This window comes from Phoenix dactylifera, unplaced genomic scaffold (assembly GCF_009389715.1).
Source record: "Phoenix dactylifera cultivar Barhee BC4 unplaced genomic scaffold, palm_55x_up_171113_PBpolish2nd_filt_p 000284F, whole genome shotgun sequence".
In the NCBI taxonomy this organism is placed as follows: Eukaryota; Viridiplantae; Streptophyta; class Magnoliopsida; order Arecales; family Arecaceae; genus Phoenix; species Phoenix dactylifera.
Window position 1 is genome coordinate 832 of NW_024067768.1, and position 27736 is coordinate 28567.

Genomic DNA, 27736 nt, shown 5'->3' on the forward strand with positions numbered 1-27736 from the left:
TGTATACTTGGTATGCCTTTAAATATTTGCACTATGAATACCAAGATTAAAGAAACCACTTTTGGCATATAAAATCAACTCATACTAGTATGGACTTAATCTCAAAAGACCTTGTCATTGGTTCACTTAGATTAATTTTTGCAAGGTCAAAGTTTGCTATGTATGTCATCTAGAAAAATAAACTAGATCTTTTATTGAGAATATAGTTTATCCTTTGATTCTATGTAACAATCTGAATTTTGATAGAAACCACTATTTAAGATAATTTGATTAAAACTTAACTGGTATATCTTATTGATAATTATCTTAAGCAAATAGAATCTAAGCTAAATTGCTTTTGAAAATAAGAAATTGGTTTGACTTTGATAAATCTTCTTATTGCCTCACATGGGTGTCCTTGAACCATATTATTTAATAAAGTTATCTCTTCAGTTCAAGTGACTTGTGCTTGCTTATATTTAGGCAATCTCTTGAGTAAAGTGACTCAAATTCAATTATTGTCATGTCTCATGTTGAGTCATCTAGTTAAGAGATATGTTGTATGAATATTTTTGTATCCTAGAGAACCTAATGAATTGCCTTCAAGAAAAGAAAAAGATTTTGCTAATGATACAGAATTTGTGAGCAAGAAATTTCAACTTGAAGGACACCTCGATGAAAGATACAATAAACATTCCCTTGGAAACAAAAAAAGAGGAAGATTTTCTTCAGCTAAGGGTGTAAAGAATCTAAAAGGTATTTGGCTTGAAGAATGCTAAATGTACTGGTAATCTAAACTCTTCTCTTGTGAGTTAGTTGAGCAAAATTAATAGTCTGAAATTATATGGTAGCATGATTAAACCTTTAATTGCTAATCATCTTAATATCATGCTTCATTCTCATGCTAGTGATAATTGTTTAATGGTGTGATTAAATTGAAGTTTACTTTTTCCTATATAATGCATAACCATGAAATACACAAGTTTATGCCTCAAATCTCTAATTTAAAATAACTTGTGATAAGCTATGAATCATTGGGCATAATGAAAATGCTGTTTGCATGATATACATTTATATGCAGCATATTAGATTAATTCTTTATTCTGCTCTTTCATGTAAATTACTTGAGAATAACAAAAAGAGGGAGAGATAAAGAAAAGAAAATGAACAATTATTCAAGGAAAGTAAAATCTAAGTAAAGGCAAATGCTCCAATCTTTAGGAAAAGCAAAACAAGCATAATATATTTGGCACATTTGTAAGACTAATATGAACATTCCTTTGGAAGAGATAAAATCCGTAATTAATTACAAGAAAAGTTTGAAGTGAACATTTTAACCCTTCTATATTGCTCATCATAGGGATGGTGTCAATGGGGAGGCTAGTGGTAGTACCCGACACTATTTGACCCAACTATTCGGTGTAGGGCATATTAGGGACGGCACAAGAGGGAGGCTGGTGGTAGTACCTCGTGCCCCTTCCAACTCCACCGGATAGGGAGCAAATAGAGTATAGAGCATGAAAAAGTAAGACCAAAAGAAATGAAGATTAGAATGTTCACTAAGTGGTTAAAGGAAGAAATTCAAAAATGAGGAAATGAATGACAAGATAAATGAAAGTATATAAAAAGCTTGTGAAAAGCCAAATGAAGTTTCGATCATTTGAAAACACACCTTTAGGATAAAATCAGTGTAGAATTATATATAAATAGGGAGAGTTTATTTAAAAAGAATAAATTTTGATCCTTGACATGCTTGCTCTTAATGTTTTAATACATGATGTTATGACTTAATGCATATTATGTTTTGCATGTAACATGATGTTATGAATTATGTGTTTTCAATATTCAAATAACAAAGATCTTTCCTAAATATAACTTGTAATGCTTCATGACTATAAAATTTGATTGAAACATGTTATTACCAACAACAACATCATTTTGTTTTAATGAATATATTTTGAAAAATAAAAAAAAAGAATAATTTGAATTTGCAAATTAGGCAAAATGAATTGATTCTGATTTATCTTTTATCTTGTCTAACATTAGTACATAATGTCCTCCAATTTGTACCAAAATTCAATATGAATTACAAAGATTCTGGATGTGCTCTAATGTTCTTGAAATATGTGTTTTCAATCTTAATAATTTAAGATGAGCTACAATGTAGAAGATGCATATCTCAAATTATAATCCTGAAAGCCTCCTTGAAAATTTTTATGAAATTCAGAATCTGATTTTGTATAAAAGCTTAAACTTAATTTAAAAAAAAATGCTTCTATCATTGCATTTTTGTAACTTTCATTATATGCTTCAATGATTGCATCATTTTGAGGAATAACTCAATATGATTCCTAGATGAAAACTACGGTCTAAGAAAAATAGAATTAATTTTGATGCCTTGATTGTTTGCTCCGATACGCATCTGAAACATATCATTTTCTATCTTATAAGTTTATTAAAATTAGTCTAAATGATGCATTTTTCAATGATCTTGATTGCAAATAAATGGTTCTAAACATATGATATTATTTTGATATTAAAAAGATTTATGGTGCTTCATATATACATTGCTGAAAAACTATGACTAAGAAATTAATATTTTGAATATACACTCCTACATAATTAAATGCTTCTATCATTAAAAAGAAAAGCTATTTTTAAGAAGAGAGTTAATGATCCTAAAGCTTAGAATATTTCAACTCACTTCAATAATTCTTATAGGAAAGAAAATGTAATTACTTTTGAAAGAAATTTGAGCTTCAAAAGAATTATTTTCTGATTAATATTTCCATACATATTCAAAAAAAAAAGAGGAAATATAATTTATTCTTGAAAGATTAAAAAGAGTGATTGCTATAAATTTTGAAAAATTTTAGATCACTCTACATTCTTGATATTATAGAAGAACAAAAAAAAAGGTTTCAAAGAAAATGCATCTTTTGAGGGGGAGCTTTAAATACTCAATCTCTTTATTGAAAATTATCTTCAAACTCTAAACTCTCAAATGGAATGATCAATTAAGGGGGAGAAAGAAAATTTCAGAGTGAGAGATCATATAGAACTTAATCGTATAATTCGCATCTAAAGATGAGACAAAGAATACTAAATGTAAAGTGGTATTAAACTTTGTGCTTCATTGAATATCTTTTGAAAGTTGGATTTCCATCTGTATTCATCGGTAAATCATTTATTTCTGAAAATTTAATTGAAAAGGATTCCATCTGTCTTAGTTTTGAAAATTTATCTTGGAATCTACTTATGAGTTCTTATTGGCTTGCACTTTGGTGTTTTAATCCTGAGCCAATTCATTTTAATTGATTTTGATGCTATGATCTTTAAAGGAGTAAAAGAAAGTTTTTAAGAGAGCTCTAAAAGAACTTTCAAAGCCTTGAATTTTATATCCTACACTGCATAAATTCATGTTTTGGTATATATGCCCCAATACTTTTATATCATGAAAGAACTTTGAAGTCATTAAGAATTAAGGATTCAACATAATCTTATGTTTTTCGAGTATATAAGTTTTGATCTTTATTTGCTCTTATACTATACTCTGAAAATTAATTAGATTGCTCTCATCTTGTTATATACTTAATATATATATATATATATAAAGATGTTGAGTTTTCATTCGTGCCTTCTTTGAATATTATTCTTGATACTCCTTGAAATAACTTGAAAAAGATTCCATCTACACTTGATTTGAAAAATATCTTTGGAATCTACATTTAGAGATCACTTCTGGCTTACATCCTTAATATCTCATTCCTAAAGCCAAACACATAGAAATAAGATATCATTTTATTAGGGATCGTGTGCAAAATGGAAACATATGTATTGAGCATATATGTACTGAAAAACAATTAGCCGACATATTCACAAAACCCTTGAGTGAAGATAGATTCTGCACGCTAAGGAGAGAATTAGGTATATGTGATCCTTTTTATTGAAGAAATATAAAAGGGAGCCAGTAGTCTCATGATACATTCCTCCAATTTCTAAAAATCCATGAAACATGAGTCAAACTTGTTATCTATAGATTCCTTACTCATGTATCATTGTCCCAGAAAGAATTTATAAGGATTGGAAGCAAGAAAAATTTTTAGAAGCAAAAAAAAGGAAGAGAAAAGAAAAATACTGCACTTGGGTCAACCCAACCTAGAATAGGGTCGACCCAACGTTGAGTCGACCCAAGAAGTTTCTTGAGTCGACCCAACGTCGGGATCCCACTGTTAAAAGGGAGACCCGTGAGCTATCTAGGGCACTGTTTACCCTTTGTCCTCTTCCGAAAACCTTATTTTCCACTCTCAAATCTTCTCCAATCATCTCCAAACAGTAGATTACTTCAAAATCTTGGAGAAATGGGACCCGAGAGAGCCGTAGCCAAGCGATCCGGAAGAGTCTCACGATCTTGTTTAGAGACTAGGATATGTATCTAGTTCTCATATGTATTTGGTGGTTATCATGCATCTTTAAATCTTGATTAAGGAACATTGTATCTGCTTTTGTTTTTGACATTCATGTATGAAAATGTTCCTATTTTGATCAATGAAATTTGAAGTTTGTTATTTATTGCATTCTTCCCCATATATATATATTTTTTTGATGATAACAAAAAGGGGGAGAAGAAAAGAAAGAGTATATCAATTTAAGAAAAGAAAGAGTATTTTATTTGAGAAGTAAAGAAAGAGTATTAATTTTGGGAGAAGTAAAGATATGTATAACAAAAAGGGGAGAAGTAAAGATAGTGTTTAGAGTATGTAAAGAAAGTGAATAAAGAAAGAGTATTAATTTTGGGAGAAAAAGTGAATAAAAAAGTTATGTAAAGAAAAGAGAAATGAATGGGCAAACAAATTGAAAATCATATAAGAAAGTTTATACATCTAAGGGGGAGCAATTTGTAACAATGAAATTGATCAAATCAAAAATTTATATCACAATTCAGAATTTGTCACATATAAATTCAGAATTTGGCACGCACCTCTCGCACCCCGATACATAGCCTGAAACTCATATTATCTCAAATTTTTGAAGTTTCATCGCTAATGAATTATAAATGAAAGGGGGAGCAATTCAAAGAGTCAAATTTGCAACATTTAAATGATATAGGAGGAGATTTCACAAGTATATATGAAAAGCTGAAATTCAGCAGTTTAATTCCTTTTATAAACTGATTTTAAAGACAAGTATCAATAGGCTTATACTCTTTATTTTGTAATCATCAAAAAGGGGGAGATTGAGGATGATAGTGTTATTTTGATGATTAACATGCAATTATCTAGAGCATGCTATAAGTTAAATTGATACTTCATTTATAAGTTCATTACTCTCAGTATATTTGTTTAATTGAAAATGGATAAATGGCCTTGTTCATTTGGATGAATCTAACCTTGAGAATGCAGCAAAGTGTGGTTTGAGTCGACCCACAGGTTGATTGGGTCGACCCCGGTACATCAAGAAGTCATCTGGCACACTCCTGCAAAAATGGCACAAATGAACAGTGAGTTGGGTCGATCCAAGGTAAGCATGAGTCGACCCAACCTCCAAAGAACCTCAAAACACAACAGAAAAATGCTCTCTGGATTTACTGAGAGGGTCGACCCACACAGTGGTTGAGTCGACCCAAGCTTGAGTCGACCCAAACCCTGAGAGGGTCGACCCAAAGGCAAGACAGAAAGACAGACAGAAAATGGTTCTCTGAAATTACTGAGAGGGTCGACCCAAGAAGAAGTTGAGTCGACCCAAGTGAACTTTGAGTCGACCCAAAGAAAGGATGGGTCGACCCAAGTGAAGGAAGGCTGAAATCAAAGTTTCTGTGTTCTCTGAGAAGGTCGACCCAAGGAATGTTTGAGTCGACCCAAGGCAAAGTTGGGTCGACCCAAGGACAGGTTGAGCCGACCCAAACACGGGCTGAACAGTAACGGCTAGTTCTGCAGATGTACTTTTTGTCCTTCCCAAGGTGAGTAACGGCTAGTTTTTCAAATCTGACCATTGGGGCTTGTCCAAGGAAGGTTGGAAACTATTTAAAGGGGCACTATTCATCAGAGAGAACAACTTTTGAAAGGAATATCAAGGAATACACAAGAAAACAAAAGTGCCCTAATCTCCTTCATCAAGAGCTTCATTCAAGAATCAAAGAAAGGGATTGAGCAGATTCAAAGAGGCATCAAGAGCTCCATCCCCCCTTGAAGAGTGAAGCATCCTTGACAAAGAAGAGCAAAGCCACTTCAAAGCGATAAATACTTTCTAACTCTTCTTTGTAGTTTATATTGTTTCATATGCTCATTTAGGAGTTTGAATCTTTTCTTTTTGTTTGTCAAACAAAGGTTTTTGGTGAACCCGGAAAACCAAAGTGTAAAGGTTCGTTGGTAAGCCCGCAAAACCAACAAAGGTTTTTGGTGAACCCGGAAAACCAAAGTGTATAGGTTCGTTGGTGAGCCCGTAAAACCAACAAAGGTTTTTGGATTGTGAGCCCGAAAAACAATCCAACTGTAATCCGCGGGATTATAGTGAATTCCCAAGGGAACGCTTGGGGAGTGGACGTAGGTGCTAAGGAGAGCACCGAACCACTATATATTGTTGTGTTTGTGTTGTGCTTGTGCTTACGTTTATTCTTGCATCATCTTCTATCTTTGTACTAGTTTAAATCATTCAAATAGTTTAAGGAAGCATCCACCGCACTTAATTAAGAAAACGTTTAAAGCACCAAAATTTAGAAGAAACCAATTCACCCCCCCCTCTTGGCTTGTCACCTTGGGCAACATCCTCTAAGGAGGATTAGGTGTCCCTCTTATGGCTTAGTCCTAATCCAATTAGATCTTAACCAAATCATGAATCAATTGGGTTCAATCTATGTTAGTCCTAATCCAATTAGAACTTGAATGAACCATGACTCGATTGAACTCTTCAATCCTAACCCAATTAGGAGTCATGTTGATTCATTAGATTAATAATTAATTAGGACTTAAGAAAACCTAATCCAGTTAGGACTTATTTAATTTTAGTCCTAATCCAATTAGGACTTTAATTTGAATCCGAAGTTCTAATCCGATTAGGACTCTAGGAATCCTACTCCAAGTAGGAATCCAATTTTAATTCAAAACTCCTAATCTAATTAGGATTGTAGGGATCCTACTCCAAGTAGGAATTCCAGTCCTACTCCAATTAGGATTTCCAGTCCTAATCCAATTAGGACTCTTGGAATCCTACTCGAAGTAGGATTTGTGTTTAAGTCCAATTAATTAATTCCATTGTTCCTTCTTCAACTGAATATCAATCGAATTGATTATTTGTGATTTCTAATCATGATTCAACCATCGGATCGGTCAATACTTCTTTTGTGTGTGACCCCATAGGTTCTACTCTGACTGGTAGTGAGATGTATTGTGATCTCTATCACAATATCATTGAAAACTCCTTTCAATGGATTGGAACGATTCCAACTCTACTCATTAGGGTTTATCGATCATCGAGATAATCCCTATGAGTTTCATCATCCACCAGTGACACCTAGCAGCATGTAGTGGCTATCCAGTAGAATAGAATGATGAACCTCTAGGTGCAGTTATCATGTGATACAGTCCTTCTATCGTGGATCCCTACAAGACGGAGGTCATGGATAACTCGTCAAACCCCTTCGTCTGTCATATGTTAAGATTTATTCGACTTAAGTTCGAGAGCGGAGAACTCTTTCTCCACTGTGCAATCTGCCCCGGCCGAGGTCTTACGAACTCAGTCTTATAAATCACATAGGATCTCTCCTTATCTATCAAGGTCGATAGATTCCTTATAGGTGCATACCCTACTCCTACAGTGAACCTACTGCAGCCAATCTACACTGCATGGACCTATATGGTTAGAGATCATGTATATGTGCAGTCAAACTATAATAATCTCACTGTGAGTAGCTGAAGCATCGCAGGTCAAAGGACCAGTCACACTACTGCAACATCAGGCAAGTCACTGACGAGTGGATAGACATCCAAGTGACTTCTTGTATTGGTCACACTCAGTACCCTTGTTCTTAACAAGCACCTGCACTATTACTTCAGTGTCGCCATACTGTGGACTCGAGTCTCGTCCATCCATAAGGAAAGCAATGTGTGCACTGATCGGATCGATCACCGTCCTTGTGATGATCCATTGATCAGGAGTATTCAGAAATTAATCACCAATGATGCATGGCTCAAATTCTTAACTCTTAAGAATACGCATCATCATCTTATTAATTCTTGGACGATTCATAGACACATAAACAATATGAATAAAAAGATGCCTTTTATTTATTCAATAATAAATAGTCAAGTACAAAATTATGTCCCTAGAATTAACAATGTGTCAGCCAGATTGGCTTCTATGGCATTCATCTAACACTTCAAAGGGTCGACTCTTATTTCTTAAGGGTCAGATCATTTTTATCAGGAGTCGCCACTTTAAATGCAAGAGTTGACTCATACCATAATTTTTCGGCTGTCGCTTAAACTGAACTGGGGTCGACTCTTCAAATGCAAGGATCGACTCTTCATTTTCGAGGGTCGACTCATTTGGAAAAAGGATCGACTCTTCAAGCTTTTCTCAAATAGTAAAAATGTTTTGTTTACTTTAAACTACACAAGGGTCGACTCTTTGCGAGGGTCGACTCTTTGACTATGTTCCTTGAATAAAACTTATCAAAATTAACTTAAACTTGTTCTTTTTGCTTAGGAGTTGACTCAAGTCTTTCAAACAGAAAACGTTAGACTTCTTCTCTGATCTCCATGGACTAGGTTAAGATCATTTTCTTTTAGAACATGTCCAATGAGATATTTGCGAAGAACTTAAGATTTTGCAGTGCTTCAATTCTTCTGATTTTTCTTGACTTATAAAACTTCACAATTAAGCCAATGTCATTAGTACACAACATGATCTCAAGTGTTTTATAATCATCAAAATTCATCCTTTAGGGTTGACAATACTTATACAGGATTAAGAAACTCAAATAATATATTCTGACTAGCCTTTTTGGGTGAGGTCCTGGATTGTTACAAATGGTATCAGAGCAGACCTGGCCTATAACCTATGTAGACTATGGGACACTGCAGGACGAATCTGTTGGGGCTGACTATGGGCCGATCACAATGCTTGTGATTAGATTTGAATGAATTTGAACCTTTAGACCGATGAGGATGTTAAGACTTAAATGGAGAGAGTATGTGAGAACTTGTGCGGGCGTGTATGTGAGAACTTGTGCGGGCGTGTGTTTAGTCCTATATCAGTTATTCGCAGGTAGATCTTGGGTACTTATACAGGATCAAAAAATTCAAATAATACTTTCTAGCTAGCCTTTTTGAGTGAAGTTCTAGGTTGTTACAATCTACCCCTGGCTTCATGCCACCTTATGCTCCGCTCGTTTGCGCACTTTTCCCTCAGGAATTTTGTACCCCAAGATCATCTCCAGCCATATTCATCAGGCTAGTTATTTGAGCCATACACCATTATTGTGGTCAAGAGTTTTGTTTGTTCCTCTATCTTGCGCCTCCTATGCCCACGAGCAGAGGACCCGTAGAAACTATACAAAGTACTCATGGAAGAGAACAGGACAAGTTAAATTATGTCATGGCTCTTGAATGGATGTATACACAGCTGTAGGCACTCATACAAACACATGGACATGTGCATGTGAGTGCACAAGGAAAGTGATTCTCCATTACTAGGAGAAATTATATCCTGCACTGCGTGCACCATGCGGCTGTGTGTGCACCACACTAATCACTATGATGCATTTGCACGATCATGTTGGTGCATGCGGTGGAGGATGTAATTTGCCCATTAATAGAGTGGGAGGTCCCAGCTTGCAACTAGGGTTCCTCCCTCCCACTTTCTCCATCAACAATATCTGGTAGTCTAGACTACCCTTTCTATGTAGGTACATGCTTTTTCTTCACAATAACATTCTTCACAACATATTAGCAATTTATTCATGTATGATTTAAGAAAATATGACTTCAAAAAAATTTTCTAAAAAAAAAAATGTGGCAAAAGGTTCTCAAATAGCTATATACGGCCTCTGAAAGTGGAGTAGGTCTAGATTCAGACCTAGTTTCATATGATTCTGTTAGCAGGTAACAGTAGTTGGTATACGACCCTGCTAGCGAATAATAGTAGTTGGCATACAACCTTGCCAATGGGCAATTATAATTGGTATTTTATTGATTATGACTTTGTTATAGATAAATTAGTGACTTTAGCATTTAGTCTGAGAAAAATAATTTTATCTATGATATGGTTTAATAATAATTGATTTATGATTTTATTTATGCTATACACCTAGAACTATGTTTATAAAATATTGATGACTTATGCATGCATGATTGGCTTTACGACTTGCTTTATCATATGGTTTTATGAGATATTCTATCTTCGAATAATAATTATTTTCTCTAAATGATACATCAATTCATGCAAAACTTATGCTTGATCTAGTAAAGTAGTGTAAGGTTAACTTACTAAGCTGTATAGCTCATATCTCTTTTTATTTTTTCTTTCTAGATGAATAGAATTACTAGGAATAAAGGATGGTCCAAGCTTGGAGTTCATGCAAGCAAGCCTGATGATTTTGTATAATAATTTTAGTATTTTGATTGACTATGAATTTATAGTTGATGACTATCTAAATTTTGGGGTTATGAGTTTTGGTATTTAAATTTGGATTTAGTTGCTCTAAACCATCATTTTTTTATATATTTAATGGATGATGGATTTGGATCATTTTGTTATATTTTATTTTAGGTGGATTTGTATATAGATTACGAGTGTTGGCTTTATGTTATCATAGATAGTACTGTTAGAAGTATGCCCTAGAAGCTAACGTGGCTGACGCATATTTGTAATCTGGGGCACAAATTTGTAATTTGATCCTTATTAATAAATAAGATTGGGTAATTTATTTTTCATTCATGTTTGTATGTGTCCATGAATCGTCCAAGAAATTAATAGATGATGACACATATTCTCAAGGAGTTGAGAATTTGAGGCATATGTCATTAGGGATTAATTTCTAAATGCTCCTGATCGATGGATCCATAACGAGGGACGGTGATCGATCCGCTGAGATTAGTGCACAGATCACTTAGTCAGATGGACAAGTCTTGAGTCCACGGTGTAGAGACAATGGAGTGATTATGCAAGTACTTGTTAGAGAACAAAGTACTGAGCGTGACCAAAGATAGTTGTCACATGGATGTCTATCCACTCGTCAGTGACTACTTATGCTGCAGTTGTATGACTGGTCCTTTGACCTGCGATGCTTCAGCTATTCACTGTGAGGTTGCTGTAGTTTGACGAGTATGTGAACTTGGGCCCTAGCCATTCGGGTCCTTGTAGTGCGGATTGGCTACAGTAGGTTCATTTTGGAATAGGGTTGCATCTAGATGGGATCTATCGATCTTGATAGATTAGAAGTGATCCTATGTGATTTATGAGACTGAGTTCGATAAATTTCTGACCAGGTATTTTGGAAAAAGAGTTTTCCATATCTCGAACTGGAAGTCGTATAAATTTGACATATGACGGACGATTGGGTTTGACGAGATATGCATAACCTCCATCACGTCGGAATCCATGATAGAGGGAATGTATTATACGCTAACTGCGGCAGACAGGCTATTAGGCCTATTCAACATATTCCGATTGTGACCTAAAGGTTCAGACATTCCATTCTGTTGGGCTGCCACCACATACTGCTAGGTGTCACTAGTGAATTGTGAGACTCGAAGGCATTCACTTGGTGATCAGTGAACTCTGAGAGTAGAACTAAAATCATTTCAGTCCACTGAAAGAAGTTTCAGTGATATTGAGATGGAGATCTCAATATGTCTCACTACCAGTCAGAATAGAACCTACGGGATCACACATATAGAGAATTTAATTAGTAAGACTATCATAATTGTGATTGTGAATCACAATAGAAATCAATCATCAATATGATTGATGATTGAATTAACTCACTAAGTGTTAGTGAGTTAATGGAAAAAGAATTAAGTGGAATTGATTGCAATTGGATTGCAATTGGGCTGATTTAATGAGCCAAATCAAATTGGGTTCGACCCAAATTGATTTGGGTTCATGATTGGGTCAATTTGATTAAACCAAAATTTGTGCGGATTTTAAAGACCACATGTCGTTGTAGGATGAATATGATTTAAGTCATGTTCACACTATGCGGACTTTAAAGTCCACATGGCGTCGTAGGATGCATGCTCCCAAATCAATTAATTCTCCTAATGAGATTAGGAATCCTAATGTGATTAGAAAATTAATCAGTTGATTAAGTAAACACATGTCATGCATCTATGAGCACAAAGATTGGACACTTGTCATTAATCCAATGGTAGGTTATAGTCCCATACTCCTAATAAGATTAGGAGAAGCCCTAAACCCAATCTATAAAAGGATAGCAAGAGAGACATTATGAATGAATTCTCTCATCTTCCTCCCCACGTCTCCTCTCTCCCTCTCTTCTTCCTTCCTTTTCCACAGCAGCAAGGGGACCTCGTCTTCCTCTTCATCCACGGGAGCAAGGCAAGGAAGATCCATGCTTAAAGCTTCATCCCTCATCTTCCTCCATTGCGAGCAAGGTTGAAGAAGAAAGCGTTCTTCTTCAAAGAGGTATGCTGCAGATTTTTATCTTCCAATATTATGATAGTCATGAAAGATCTTTGCAAGGAGCTAGCACTCCGGTAAGACCTATTCTCAGATGATTAGATCCTCGTGTGGATACCTGTAGAGGCCGGACAATTGTGCGGCTCAAACAGAAACCTAGAATAGATCATCAGGCTGCGGTGTTCTACACCTGCAGAATTTTTGAAGATGAGATCTTCAAATTTATAACTTCTGATTTTTGTTTTAGTTATATAAATATTAATCAACCCTCCTCAGATCCTAACCTCTCCTCCCTAATGAGTTCAAAGATCTTTTGGATTTGGATCCAAATTTTTTTTTGAATTCTACGATCCGAGGCGCATTCATACGATGAACGACGTCCCGTGCAAATTCTGCTGCGAATGTCGCATCGCACGGGGCGTAACTTAGCACAAGCATTGGGACACTGTTCCACAGCCAATTTCTTCATCGGCTTCAGCTTTTATTTCTATTGATTTATTCTATATTCTCTGAAGCTTTGAGTTTTCTGGTTATAGCAATCATTTACTTGGATTATCTATTGCTGTAATAGTTTCACTATCTGAAACTTGTAAAGGCTCTTCCAAGTCTTGATTGGAAGTTGCTAAATCGGAAGTATTCAGCAAGGAAAAAAGTTTCTGATTGGTTTGTCTGAAAACCAACTAAGTTATTTGTAAGTCCGGAAAAACAAACAGTGTAAAATTTTTGGTTGGTTTGTCTGAAAACCAGCTGGATTGTTTGTGAGCCCAGAAAAACAAACGGTGATAGGTTTTCGGTTGGTTGCCTGAAAAAACCAACTGAATTTTTGATTGTGAGCCCGAAAAATAATCAGACTGTAATCTACTGGATTATAATGAAATCCAAGCATGGCTTGGGGAGTGGATGTAGGTGCTGGGAGTGCACCGAACCGCTATATATCGTTGTGTTTGTGTGTGACTTGCTTCTCTTCTCCCACTGCATATTTCTAACTACATTCCTCATCTTATTCACTGATTTATTTGAACAACTTTAATTCTGCTGCTAAATCTCCAAGTTACTAGAAGATTTCAGTAACTCATTCACTTCACATTATTAATTTTTAAAAGATTCAATTCACCCCCCCTTTTGGGCTGCACCTCTAGGCAATAGCCATGAATATTCTTTATTGCTCACTTGATGCAAATGAATTTAATAGAATCTAAAAATGCAATTCTGTTAAGGAAATTTGAGATAGATTAGAGGTTGCTCATGAAGGCACAAATTAAGTTAAGGAATCAAAAATAAATATGCTTGTACACAAGTATAAATTGTTTAAAATGGAACCTTCTGAAAATATAACTAAAATATTTACAAGATTTACTGACATAATAAATGATCTTAAGAGCTTAGGTAAATCTTATTATGGAGTAATTGAGTTTTTTCCTAATTGATTCTGATGAGCACAAAGCATTTTGAGTATATCTTATGTTGTACTAATGAATTCAATCTAGTGTTTCCGGCAAATATGTGTGAATTTTTGTTTAAGTACCTCGAGCTTTGGTTCAAAGTAATTTGGCTAAGTGTTGGACTCAATTTGAACCAAAGTCTGCATTACGAGTCGACTCTGGAATTTTGCGAGTCGACTCCGGATGGTTTAACGTTTCTGGCATAAGCTCGAGTCGACTCCGGAACTCTTCGAGTCGACTCCGAAACTCTTCGAGTCGACTCCGGAACTCTTCGAGTCGACTCCGAAACTCTTCGAGTCGACTCCGGAACTCTTCGAGTCGACTCCAACTGAAAACAGACAAAAAGACAGAACGATGGTTTTCAGACCCTGTCAGCGAGTCGACTCCTGAAGGTTTCAAGTCGACTCCGATGCTTGGCGTGTCGACTCCAGATGGTCCCGAGTCGACTCCAAAGGGTAACAGACAGAAAGACAGAACGATGGATTTTAGACCCTATTACCGAGTCGACTCCACAAGGTTGCGAGTCGACTCCGATTTTTGGCGAGTCGACTCCCAGTATGTCTGAGTCGACTTCCAGAGAAAAGCAGTCTGAAAAGGCAGAGACTCACTTTTGGAGACCCTGTGAACGAGTCAACTCCACGTGTTGCAGAGTCGACCCCCAAGATAGTCGAGTCGACTCCAGTAAGGTCCGAGTCGACTCCGAGGCAGATCAGTTCAAAAGACAGAGAATCAATCTTTGCGGTCTCTGAGAACGAGACGTCTCCTGAAGATCTCGAGTCACCTCTCAAGTAAGCCGAGTCGACTCCAAGTAAACCCGAGTCGACTCGAGGAAGAAAAATAAAAAGTTGAGTTTCTGGAATCCTGAGAACGAGCCGACCCCTAAGTACCCGAGTCGTCTCCAGCTGTTGGCGAGTCGACTCTAGTTTGGTCCAAGTCGACCCAAGGACAAGGGATGCACTTTAATTCAAATCTGGAATAGCGGGCGAGTCGTGTCCAGTAAAGCGCGAGTCAACTCTAGTAACAGCCGAGTCGACTTCAGATCGCACGAGTCGACTCCGATCCCAATGGATACATTGCAGGATGTGCAGACAGGACAGAACGGCTCCAAATCACTCTCTAACAGCTAGTTTTCGAAAGAAATCACTTAAATAGCTAGAGTGAACAGTAGTAGATAAGAAGAGAGCTATTCCATCTGAGCATTAACGCATTTTCAACCACCAAGAGCTTCCGTTGAGTAAATCCAAGAAAAAGAAGGAAGAAGTGCATTCAACTCAAACCGAAAAGTACTTCCTTCACATTCAAGGCTCTACTACTGTCCTCCATCATTCGGCACATTCGAAAGGAGACTCAGAAATCAAGAAGCCCCCACTTTCTCATCTAAAATCTGTTTAAGAGCTTCTAACTCAACTTTGTTTATATTATCTCATACTTGCTTTTCAGAAGCTTTCTTTGAGAACTTTTAAACTCTTATTTTGTATACTTGTTTCAATCAGGAGATTGAATCAAGGATTGTAAGGTTTGTTGGTGAGCCAAAGATAAAATCAAAGGTGTAAGGTTGTGGTTGGTGAACCGGAAAAAACCAACTGGGTTTGATTGTGAACCTGGAAAAACAATCGGGTGGTTCTAGTCGGTGAGCCTGTCAAAACCGACCGAGTTCATTGTTACCTCGTGAAATCAACAAGTTAGGTTGTGAGCTTGTAAAATAACCGGCTGTAATCCTAGAAATTATAGTGAACTCCTAAGTGCGGCTTGGAAAGTGGATGTAGGAGCAAGAGTTGGCTCCGAACTACTATAAATCTTTCTATATTTGTATTGCACCTTGTCTCTTTCACTCTCTTCACTCATTGCATCTAGTGATCTAACTAATTCACTTGCAATATATTTAGTTAATCACTCACCTTATTTTTAATTGAGAAATAATTAATTAAAACCCAATTCACCTTCCCCTCTTGGGTTGTCTCCTTGGGCAACAAGTGGTATCAGAGCAGGTGCTCTCATATCGATTGGTGTTCCAATTCTTAAAAAGAGTAAAAGATTTAGATGACAACCCCTTTTGGATCTTTTCTTAGTGAGGGGCAATCCACCAATAGGCCTTCATTGTTCAATAGAGCTAACTATACCTATTGGAAGGCTAGAATGAGAATATTTATCCAATCCCAAGATTATGATGTTTGGAGCATCATAGTTAATGGACCGTATATTCCCTCTATCTATGTTGATAATATTGCTATACCCAAGCTTGAAAAAAATTGGGATGATAATGATAGAAGGATGGCACAACTAAATGCCAAAGCAATGAATGTTCTTTATTGTGCCTTGGACCCTAATGAATTCAATAGAATCTCTACTTGTAATTCTGCAAAAGAGATATGGAATAGACTTGAAGTGACCCACGAGGGCACAAATCAAGTCAAAAAATCTAAAATTAACATGCTAGTTCACAAATATAAACTATTTAAAATGGAATCTAATGAAACCATTTCTTGCATGTTCACAAGATTTACTGATATTGTCAACGGCTTAAAAAGCCTTGGCAAAAGTTATACTAACAGTGATCTTGTCAGGAAAATTCTTTGCTCTTTACCAAGATCATGGGAAGCCAAGGTCACGGCAATGCAAGAAGCAAAAGACTTGAACAAGCTGCCACTCGAGGAGCTTCTTGGATCTCTAATGACGCATAAGCTCACAATGAAACAACACAGCAAAGAAGAATCCTCCCATAAGAAAAAAGGTAATTGCCCTCAAGTCTACTTCTTCTAACAAAGATTTTTCTTGCAGTAGCAGCAGTGAAGAAGAAGACAATGGAAGATGAAGAAGAGGCTCTCCTTTGTGCGAAAATTCAGAAGATTCATCAATTGGAAGAAGCCCTTCCATAAGAAGAGAGTTCCCTCGAGTTCCTTCAACAAGGATAAAGGTAAGAAAAGGAAAAGTGAGGGAATCAGATGCTATGAATGCAAGAAGCCGGGACATTTCAGAGCCGACTGTCTCTTGCTGAAGAAGGGCAACAAGTACAAGAAGAAGAAACCTCTTGTCACCACCTAGACTGACTCCGATAAATCATCATCATCATTGAAAGAGGAACAAGAGAAAAAGGCCAATTTCTGCTTTATGGCAAACGAAAATGAGGTAATATCTGAAACACATTTAGATTTTACCTTTGAAGAATTGTATGATGCCTTTAATGAACTAATGGATGAATATAGGTCAATAAATCTTAAAAACAAAGAATTGAAGCTAACTAATCAATCCTACATTCATAAAAATGATAAATTGATTAAGGATAAGGTCTCTATTGTCAAAGAAAACTTAGAACTTAAAAAAAGCAACCAATTGCTAACTCAAAAAACTGGTACCTTAATTAAAGATAAAGAAAGACCAACTAAGCAAATTTCAAAACTTAAAAACAGTAATCAAACTCTAAAAGATAACTTTACAAAAGATTTAAACTTACTAAAAACAGAAAAACTGAACTTAACAAAAGAACTTGAAAAATATAAACCTATTGTTTTGAAGTTTACCTATAGCTCTGAAAAACTAGAAATGATTCTTAATAGTCAAAGAGCTGTGTTTAATAGAGCCGATTTAGGGTATAAGCCTAAGAACAAGCAAAAATTTCTTAAAAACTTTTTTATAAAAGCTGGTGAAAGTAAAGCTAAAAATGTAACTTGTTTTTATTATGGTAAAGTAGGACATAAAGCTAATATGTGTGACCATAGAAAAACAAAAGCTAAAAGAAAGATTAAAAAGGTTTGGGTTCTAAAAGGAACTAACATAACTAACCTTGAAGGATCCAAGAAAACTTGGGTACCTAAGACTGTATGATTTCCTTGTGTAGGAGTGTCTTACAGCCAAGCTCAATAAACACTGTTGGTACTTGGATAGTGGTTTCTCAAGACACATGACGGATGACAAGGAGTAATTCTTCAACTTAGAGTTTAAGAAAGGAGGTGCGGTGACTTTTGGAGACAATAACCAAGATCACATCATGGGTATCGGTAAAATACAAATCACACCTTCAACCTTTGTTGATAATGTTCGATTTGTAGATGGTCTCAAGCATAACTTACTTAGCGTTAGTCAATTATACGATAAAGGTTTTGATGTTTTGTTTAAGCCATCTATGTGCATCATAACCAATTCAATTGACAATAGCTTAGTTTTTAAAGGACTAAGACGTGGCAATGTTTATGTAGTAGATCTTGATGATCATGCTAAAAATAGTCGCTGCTTAGTAGCTAATGATGCTAAGCTCAGTGAGGCAAGTTGGTTATGGCATCGTAAATTAGGTCATGCAAGTATGGATACACTATTTAAATTAATTAAAAGAGATTCTGTGATTGGTTTGCCAAAGCTGAAATTTGAAAAAAATAAAATTTGTAGAGCATGTCAATTTGGCAAACAATCTAAAAGTTCTTTTAAGTCCATAAATTGTGTCTCTACTACTAGACCTCTTGAGCTACTTCACATGGACCTTTTTGGACCAACTAGGACCACAAGCCTTGGTGGAAACAAGTATGGTCTTGTCATAGTAGATGATTTTTCTAGATACACATGTGTCATATTTTTAGCTTACAAAGATGAAGCTTTTTCAGTGTTTAAGAAATTTCATAAGAAAGTAACAAACGCAAAAAATACTTCAGTTATAGCTATTAGGAGTGATCATGGAACGGAATTTGAAAATCATCTATTTGAAAAATTTTGTAGTAAAAGGGAATAACTCATAATTTTCTACACCTAGGACTCCACAACAAAATGGAGTAGTGGAAAGAAAAAATAGAACCCTAGAGGAAATGGCTAGGACCATGTTGTGTGAAAGTGATCTCCCAAAGTATTTTTGGGGTGAAGCTATTAACACATCATATTATATTCTAAATAGAGTTCTATCGAGACCAATTTTAAAGAAAACACCTTATGAACTTTGGAGGGATAGAAAGCCCAAAGTAAACTACGTTCATATTTTTGGTTGTAGGTGTTTCATTCATAATAATGGTAAAGATAATTTAGGTAAATTTGATTCTAAATCTGATGAAGGTATCTTTTTGGGATATTCTACATCAAGTAAGGCATATAGAGTCTTCAACAAAAGAATCCTTGTTATTGAAGAATTTATTCATGTTATTTTTGATGAGTCTAATGATGCTTCCTCTAGCAAGAGAGTAGCTTTTGATAATGATGTAGGGATACTTGAAGAAAAGATGGATGATATAACCTTACAAGAGGATGAACCGAAGCAAATTAAAGAGACTTTAACAAACCAAGAGGTAATTGCTAAACATGGGCTTACAAAGGCTTGGAGGTATGCTAACGGTCACCCTAAAGAGTTAATCTTAGATGATCCATCTCAACCTGTTAGAACTAGAGCCTCTCTTAGAAACTTAAATAATCATCTTGCATTTGTTTCACATTTAGAACCTAAAAATATTGAAGAAGCTGAAAGTGATGTAAATTGGATAAATACTATGCAAGAGGAACTTAACCAATTTACAAGAAACAAAGTATGGAACTTAGTTGAAAGACCCTCTGAATATTCAATAATTGGAACTAAATGGGTGTACAAAAATAAACTTAATGAAAATGAAGTTGTGGTTAGGAAATTAGATTGTTGCTAGAATTTGACTAATTAACTAATTAATAATTACTAAATATGATATCAGGTCTACTTGCTGTAAGATATAATAATGATCCGATCATACCTCTATACAGCTTTTGATCTACTGACTTACCTGATTCATCTTTGTCTAGCTTGCATGACGAGCTCATGGGAGTGCCAATTGACTTGTTTCTATCCATATCAGATTTCTTTAGCATTTTCTTGATGTACTTAGCTTGATTGATGAAAATCACTGATTTTGAAAATCATCAGTACCCCAACCATGTTTACAAATTAAATAAAGCACTTTATTGTATAAAACAAGCCCCTAGAGCATGGTATGAAAGACTTAGCAAATTTCTTTTAGATCATGAATTTTCTAGAGAAAATATTGATACAACCTTATTTTTGAAAAAGAAAAACAAAGATATGTTAGTAGTGCAGATTTATATAGATGATATTATTTTTGGTGCTACTAACAATCGTCTTTGCGAAGAATTTGCTGAATTAATGCAGAGTGAATTTGAGATGAGCATGATGGGAGAATTGAACTACTTTCTCGAACTTCAAATCAAACAATCTAAGAAAGAAATTTTCATCAATCAAGCTAAGTACATCAAGAAAATACTAAAAAAATTTGATATGGATAGAAACAAGTCAATTGGCACTCCCATGAGCTCGTCATGCAAGCTAGACAAAGATGAATCAGATAAGTCAGTAGATCAAAAGCTGTATAGAGGTATGATCGGATCATTATTATATCTTGCAGCAAGTAGACCTGATATCATATTTAGTATATGCATGTATGCTAGATATCAATCTAATCCTAAGGAATCACACCTAATTGCAGTTAAAAGAATCTTTAAGTATCTAATAGGAACAAAAGATATAGGGTTATGGTACTCTAAAGAATCAAGCATAGACTTAATAGGGTACACTGATTCTGACTTTGCTAGTTGTAAACTTGATAGAAAAAGTACAAGCGGGTCATGTCAATTTTTAGGAGAAAACTTAATCTCGTGGTTTAGTAAGAAACAAAACTCGGTTGCACTATCTATGGTAGAAGCCGAATATGTTGCTGTCGGAAATTGTTGTGCTCAAATTTTATGGATCAAGCAACAACTTGAAGATTATGGCATTAAACAAGATAAGATTTCCATAAATTGTGATAATACAAGTGCCATAAATCTAACTAAAAATTCAATTTAGCACTCAAGAACTAAACATATTGAGATAAGACATCACTTCATAAGAGATCACATGTTAAATGGTGATGTGATGCTTGAATTTGTTTGTACTGATGATCAATTTGCTGACATCTTCACAAAACCATTAGTGAAGATCGATTTTGTGTTCTTAGAAGAGGTTTAGGAGTAATTGATCAATTTCTTTGATTCTTATCTCTCATTCATAGATCTTGATTATTAAGTTATCTTTGATATAGTATTCCATGTTTATGGTCATCAAATCATTCTTTAAGATCTAAAGATTACTACCTCTCTCTCTCTCTCCTTTGGCACAGTTCTAACTTAGATTTTAGTGTGTGCCAGAGCTCGAGTCGACTCGGATATTTTTGAGAGTCGACTCGTAAAGAAATCGACTCGGATGATTTTGAGAGTCAACTAATGGTCGAGTCAACTCGCGAACTTACTGAAGTCGACTCGAGATCGGGAATCATCTTTAAACTCTAAACGAAATGACTTTTTCCAATCTTTCTTTTCGGCCGTCACTATTCCAAAACCGTCGAGTCGTCTCCCCCGATCGTCTCCGCCTATTTCTCCCCTCCTCCTTCGATTTTTCCTCCCTTTTTATGCCTCTCCGTCCTAGGGTAGGTCAAGATGCCTAGGAAAGTTGTTGTCCCTAGCTGGAAGAGACCCCTTGCAGCGAGCGGCGCCGAAAGATGGTCCAAGGCATGGAATGAACCCATGAGGTCACCACCTTCGGTTCCCTCTCCACCTAGGTCGATTCCCTCGCGTTCTTGCGCTGGGAGGGTCATCCCTACCGGGAGGAAGGTCGATTTTGACTTCCTCTCCCATGAAGGGTTCACTCTAGGGCATCGTCTTAGGGTTCTGGACCTAGAGTATTTTTGTTTCCTTGACCTTCCTACCTATACTGGGTTAGTCCGAAAATTCTATGGCACCGTCACATGAGGTGGCGGTGGTATTCAAGGAAGGGTAGCCAACACTCCTATTTGCATTTCAAAGGACCTCATTGCACGAGTCCTCCACCTCTCTCGAGAGGGGATAGCTCCCACTCACCCCACCGATAGGTCTAAGGCCCTTACGGCCATCTTAGGAAGAGTACCCCAATCGCCCATTGAGGAGGTTTTTGCAAATCAGCTCTCTGCTGAAATGTGCCTCCTCCTTAGTATCATCTCTCGCACCCTCTTTTCCAAAATCGGTAGATTTGATTTCATTTCAGAAAAAGACCTAGATTTAATGTTCTATATCTTACATGACGTTCCTCTCAACTTCCCAAAACTCATTTATAGTTATATTAGTGAATCCTTAGATAAACCTAGATTGAGTCTCCCCTACGGTATGCTCTTCACACTGATATTTAGGAAGTTAGAGATTTCTATCCCTGAGGGGGAACTCTCTCGTTCACTCCATTTTACTGACCATATGGGTAAAGGGACTCTCCACCGAATGGGTTTCCACAAGGTGGAGGGTACATGGGTTAGGAAGTCCTCTACATCCATACCATCTGATCCCACTGCTCCTCACTCTCCCACCTCTGACCATGATCAGGACATCTCCACAGATCCTTCCACCTTCCCATCCTGTTGCCCAGATAGACAACCCAAGAGGGGGGGTGAATTGGGTTTTAAAATAATTATTTCAATTAAAAGCTTTGTGAGTAACTAATTAAAACTTTTTGCTAGTGGATTAATTAGTTGCTATATGCAGTGGATGAAGGGAAAGTAAGAGACAATGGAGCAATCACAAACACAAGCAATTTTATAGTGGTTCGGAGCTAACCCTTGCTCCTACGTCCACTCCCCAAGCCTCACTTGGGAATTCACTATAATCCCTCGGATTACAGCTGGTTGTTTTACAAGTTCACAACCCAACTTGTTGTTTTACGAGATCACAACGAACTCGGTCGGTTTTCACAGGCTCACCGACTAGAACCACCCGATTGTTTTCCCGGGATCACAATCAAACCCTTACACCGTTGGTTTTAACCTTGGCTCACCAACAAACCTTAACACTCTTGATTCAATCCCCTGATTGAATCAAGTAAGAAACAAGTAGTTTGAAAACAAACAGAAAAAGGAAGCTTCTCAAAAGCGTATTTAAACAATTTAAGCAAGGAAGAGTAAGAAGCCCTCAAACTGATTTCGGAGATGGAGGAAGGGGCTTTTCAAACTCTTTGACTCCTCTTGAATTTGATGTAGACTTGCTGTCAGGAGGAGAGCCTCGAATGTGAGGAAGAGAGTTGGAGAGTCGACTTCAATACACTTCTTCCTTCTTTTTCGTGTAATCACTCTAGAGAGCTCTTGGTTGGTGGAAATTCCTTTTTCTTTGAATGGAGTCTCTCTTTCTTACTCTATTACTGTTCCCTCAGGCTCTTTAAGCCATTCCCAAAGAAAAATAGCCGTTAGATACATCTTTCTAGCCGTTCTGTACATTCTGCAAATCCTGACAATGTTTTCATTGGGATCGGAGTCGACTCGCACGATCTGGAGTCGACTCGCCTGTTGCAGGAGTCGACTCATGCTTTTCAGAAGACGGCTTAGCAACTGTTCTGGATTTGAATTAAAGTGCTGTCTTGACTTGGAGTCGACTCGACTGAACCTGGAGTCGACTCCCCAATGTCTGGAGCTGACCCGGCATTTTTGGAGACGACTCGTTCTAAGGAATCCAGAGATCTTTCTTTCAAGTTTGCTCACTCGAGTCGACTCGAATATTCTGGGAGTCGACTCGGCACTCAGACCCCAAAATCCCGATCTTCTGTCTGTTGACCTGTGCTGTCTCGGAGTCGACTCGAAGTGTCTCGGAGACGAAAATACAGTCTTCTGTCTTTGGGGTTGCGCTGCCTTGGAGTCGACTCGAACTTTGCGGGAGTCGACTCGGCTCTCAGTGTCCGAAATTGGCTCTCTGACTTTTAGCCTTGCATTTCTCTGGGAGTCGACTCTTGCTTCCTTAGGAGTCGACCTGCCAATCATTGGAGTTGACTCGAGTTCTTCGGGAGTCGACTCGGCTCTCAGAGTCCAAAATTGCTTCTCTGTCTTTCTGTCTGTTACTTCCTGGAGTCGACTCGTACTACGCTGGAGTCGACTCGGCAAGCATCGGAGTCGACTCGAATTCTTCAGGAGTCGACTCATTGACAGATTTTGAGATGAATCTTTCTGTCCGGTTGTCTGTTCTCAGTCGGAGTCGACTCGTAATGTGCAGGAGTCGACTCGAGCTTGTGCCAGTGCTTCTGATGCGCTTGGAGTTGACTCGTAATCTTCCGGAGTCGACTTGAGACTCAGACTTTGGTTCAAATTGAATTCCTTACTTATCCAAAGTGTATTGAACCAAAGCTAGAGACACTTAACCATAAATTTACAAATATTTGACTGAAACACTAGATTGAATTCATTAGTATAACATAAGATATACTCAAATGCTTTGAGCTCATCAAAATCAAATAGGGTTATAATCAATCACTCCACAATCTCCCCCTTTTTGATGATAACAAAACATTGAGTATTTGTAAAGTGAATTGCTCAACCAAAAAGGAGATTTATAGTAAAGTTTTAAAATGAATTCAAGTGTCTAGTCATTTAATTTATCCAAAACTGAAAGGTGTGAAACAGTAAATTTTGAAGTTAAAGCTCCCCCTTTCATTTGGAATTATATAAGCCTTCATGTCATTCAATCAATTGTTTGGCTTATATATATTTAATGAATTTGCTTTCTTAAGATTTCAGATTCTCCCCCTCAGCACATGCATTCAACTTTGTTTAGATTCTTTGAAATTTTCTTTTAGTGTATTAAAGCTTTTGAACTTAAATTTTTGGTTTTAGAGGAAAAATCTGCCAATTTGTTCTTGAGTATGATTCAACTAATCTCCGAATATTCCTTGAATAGATTCTGGAGATTACTCCTTTAGGAGCTCCAACAGAGAGATAATGAGCCTCGAGGTATCGAATCCACTTAGAACAAATTAAAAGTTCTATTTTGTGCTTTAAAAGTTTTCTTTTTATTGATTCCCTTTACATGTCTATTCAATATATTTTCTCCTCCTTTTTGTCATCATAGCAAAAAGGAATAGCACATCATAAAAGCAGTTAGAGTTCAAATTTGCACAATTTGGAAGAGAAATGTCTACTCATTGTATTGATATAAATTTAAGTACAATTGTAGATACATCAAAAGTATAGAAGTAAGTACATATCAATAAGAGAAAAAGCAAGCTACACTAGGATTTCTTTGTGGTGGAGGATGTGGCTCCCGTGCTCAGTCTAGTGTGTTGCATAACTAAACTGATCCCTTCTGAAATGTTTCCTAGCTGCTTTATGATCTCCGAGGTGGCCCTATTCTGGATCGAGGTAAACTCAGTCAGATTCTCCTGGAGGGTATCCAACTTGAAGATCAGTACATTGGCTAGCCGTTCGGCACCCTGATTCTGGCTGCCTAGCTCCTGTCGGATGTCTTCTCGCATCTTTCTTGTATTATTCGTGACATCGCTCATATTCGAAAATTGGGCTTGAATTAGGCTTCTTACATTGTAAATTTCTTCCCTCAGATGAGCCGTCATCTCGGTCACGGCTGCCAATGATGGAACCAGCGTAGTGGAGGGAGCAGTCGCTGGACCTCGGAGCTCCCTCAGTAGGTCGTCCCGTAGCTCCCTCACAATCTCCTGCCGCAACTCCCGGAGCTGCTCAGGAGATATCCGGACCTCCAGTGGCTGAGAAGGTGGTGCAGTGGAGGGTCCGGCTGAAGTAGATGGTGCTGAAGTGGAGGGATAGGTGGAAAAATCTGAGTCATGATCAGGGCTGGGGGAGTGTCGAGTAGTAGGGTCAGAAGGTGTGGAAGTGGATGGTTTCCGTACCCAAACTCCCTCAACCTTATGGAATCCCATCCTGTGAAGAGTCCCCTCACCCATGCGATCTGTGTATCGCAGTGAGTGAGAGGGTTCCCTCTCAGGAATGGGGACCTCTAACTCCCTGAAGATCAAGGTATACAGCATGCCATAGGGAAGAGTAAGCCTTGGTTTGTCTAGAGGTTCACATAGGTATTTGTAGATGAGTTTTGGGAAGTTGATTGGAGTATCTTGAAGAATGTAAAACATCAGGGCTAGGTCCCTCTCAGATACAAAATCAAAACGGCCTGTCTTAGGGAAGAGGGTCCTAGATATGATACTCAAGAGGAGCCGCATTTCAGCTGATAGCTGACTTGCAGACACCTCTTCTAGGGGGGACTGAGGTGGACTCTCTAGTATGGCCGTAAGGGCCTCAGTCCTATCCGTGGGGTGAGAGGGAGACACTCCTACTTAGGGAAGATGGAGGACTTGAGCAATGAAGTCCTCCGAAATAAATATAGGGACACCCGCTACAGTTCCCTGAATCCCACCATTATCCCTAGCTACAGTACCGTAAAATTCCCTAACTAACCCCGGGTAAGTAGGGAGATCTAGGGAACAAAACCTTTCTAACCCTTGAGCCCTTAACCTATGCCCTAGGGTAAAGCCTTCCTGGGAGAGGAAGTCAAAGTTGACGTATCTCCTGGTGGAGACCGCCTTCCCGGCTCACGGATGCGAGGGAACCGGCCTCGGCGGGGAAGGAACCGGAGGTTGTGGCCTCACGGGTTCATTCCGAGCCTTTGACCGTCGCTCGGTGCCGCTCGCGGAATGGGGCCTTTTCCGGCTCGGGACAACAGCTTTCCGAGGCATCCTAGACCTAAGGAGGGGAAAGGACACGAGGAATGGAGGAAAACTCGACGGAAATGCCCTAACAAAGGTCGGAGACGAGGTCGGAGACGACTCTAGGGTTTTTGAACAGTGACGGCGGTGAATAGAAGTGTCGATTGAATGTTTCGATTAGGGTTAAAACATCGGATTCCCGACCTCGAGTCGACTCCAGTAAGTCGCGAGTCGACTCGACCTCGAGTCGACTCCAAAATATGCGCGAGTCGACTCCCCCTATGATGCCATTGATCTCGAGTCGACTCCTAAATATATGCGAGTCGACTCCCCCATGAGCCGACTCTAAAATGTATCCGAGTCGACTCGAACTCTGGCACGCACCCAAAAATCATGTTATTTTCATGCCAAAGAAGGGATAATCAAAAAGTTTATGAGCTGATTTGATGATCATAGATGAGAAACTCTATATTTAACACAAGCTAATCATCAAAATCAATGAATTAGAAGAGAATATCACTAGGATGGATCAATCACTCCTAATCCTCTCCTAAGTACACAGAATCGCTCTTCACTCAAGAGTTTTGTGAAGATGTCAGCTAGTTGATCATCAGTGCAAATAAATTGAAGTGTCACATCACCATTCAGTACATGATCTCTTATGAAGTGATGTCTTATCTCAATGTGTTTGGTTCTTGAGTGCTGAATTGGATTCTTAGTTAGGTTAATAGCACTTGTATTGTCACAGTTAATGGAAATTTTATCTTGTTTAATTCCATAATCTTCAAGTTGTTGTTTGATCCACATGATTTGAGCACAACAACTCCCGGCAGCAACATATTCGGCTTCAGCTGTAGATAATGCAACCGAGTTTTGTTTCTTGCTAAACCATGAGATTAAATTTTCTCCTAAGAATTGATATGACCCGCTGGTGCTTTTTTATCAAGTTTACAACCAGCAAAATCTGAATCTGTATACCCTATTAAGTTTAGGCTAGATTCTTTAGAATACCATAAACCTATATTTTTTGTTCCTATTAGGTATTTAAAGATTCTCTTAACTGCAATTAAATGTGATTTCTTAGGATTAGATTGATATCTAGCACACATGCATACACTAAACATGATATCAGGTCTACTTGCAGTGAGATATAATAAGGATCCTATCATACCTCTATACATCTTTTGATCTACTGATTTACCTGATTCATCTTGGTCTAGTTTGCATGATG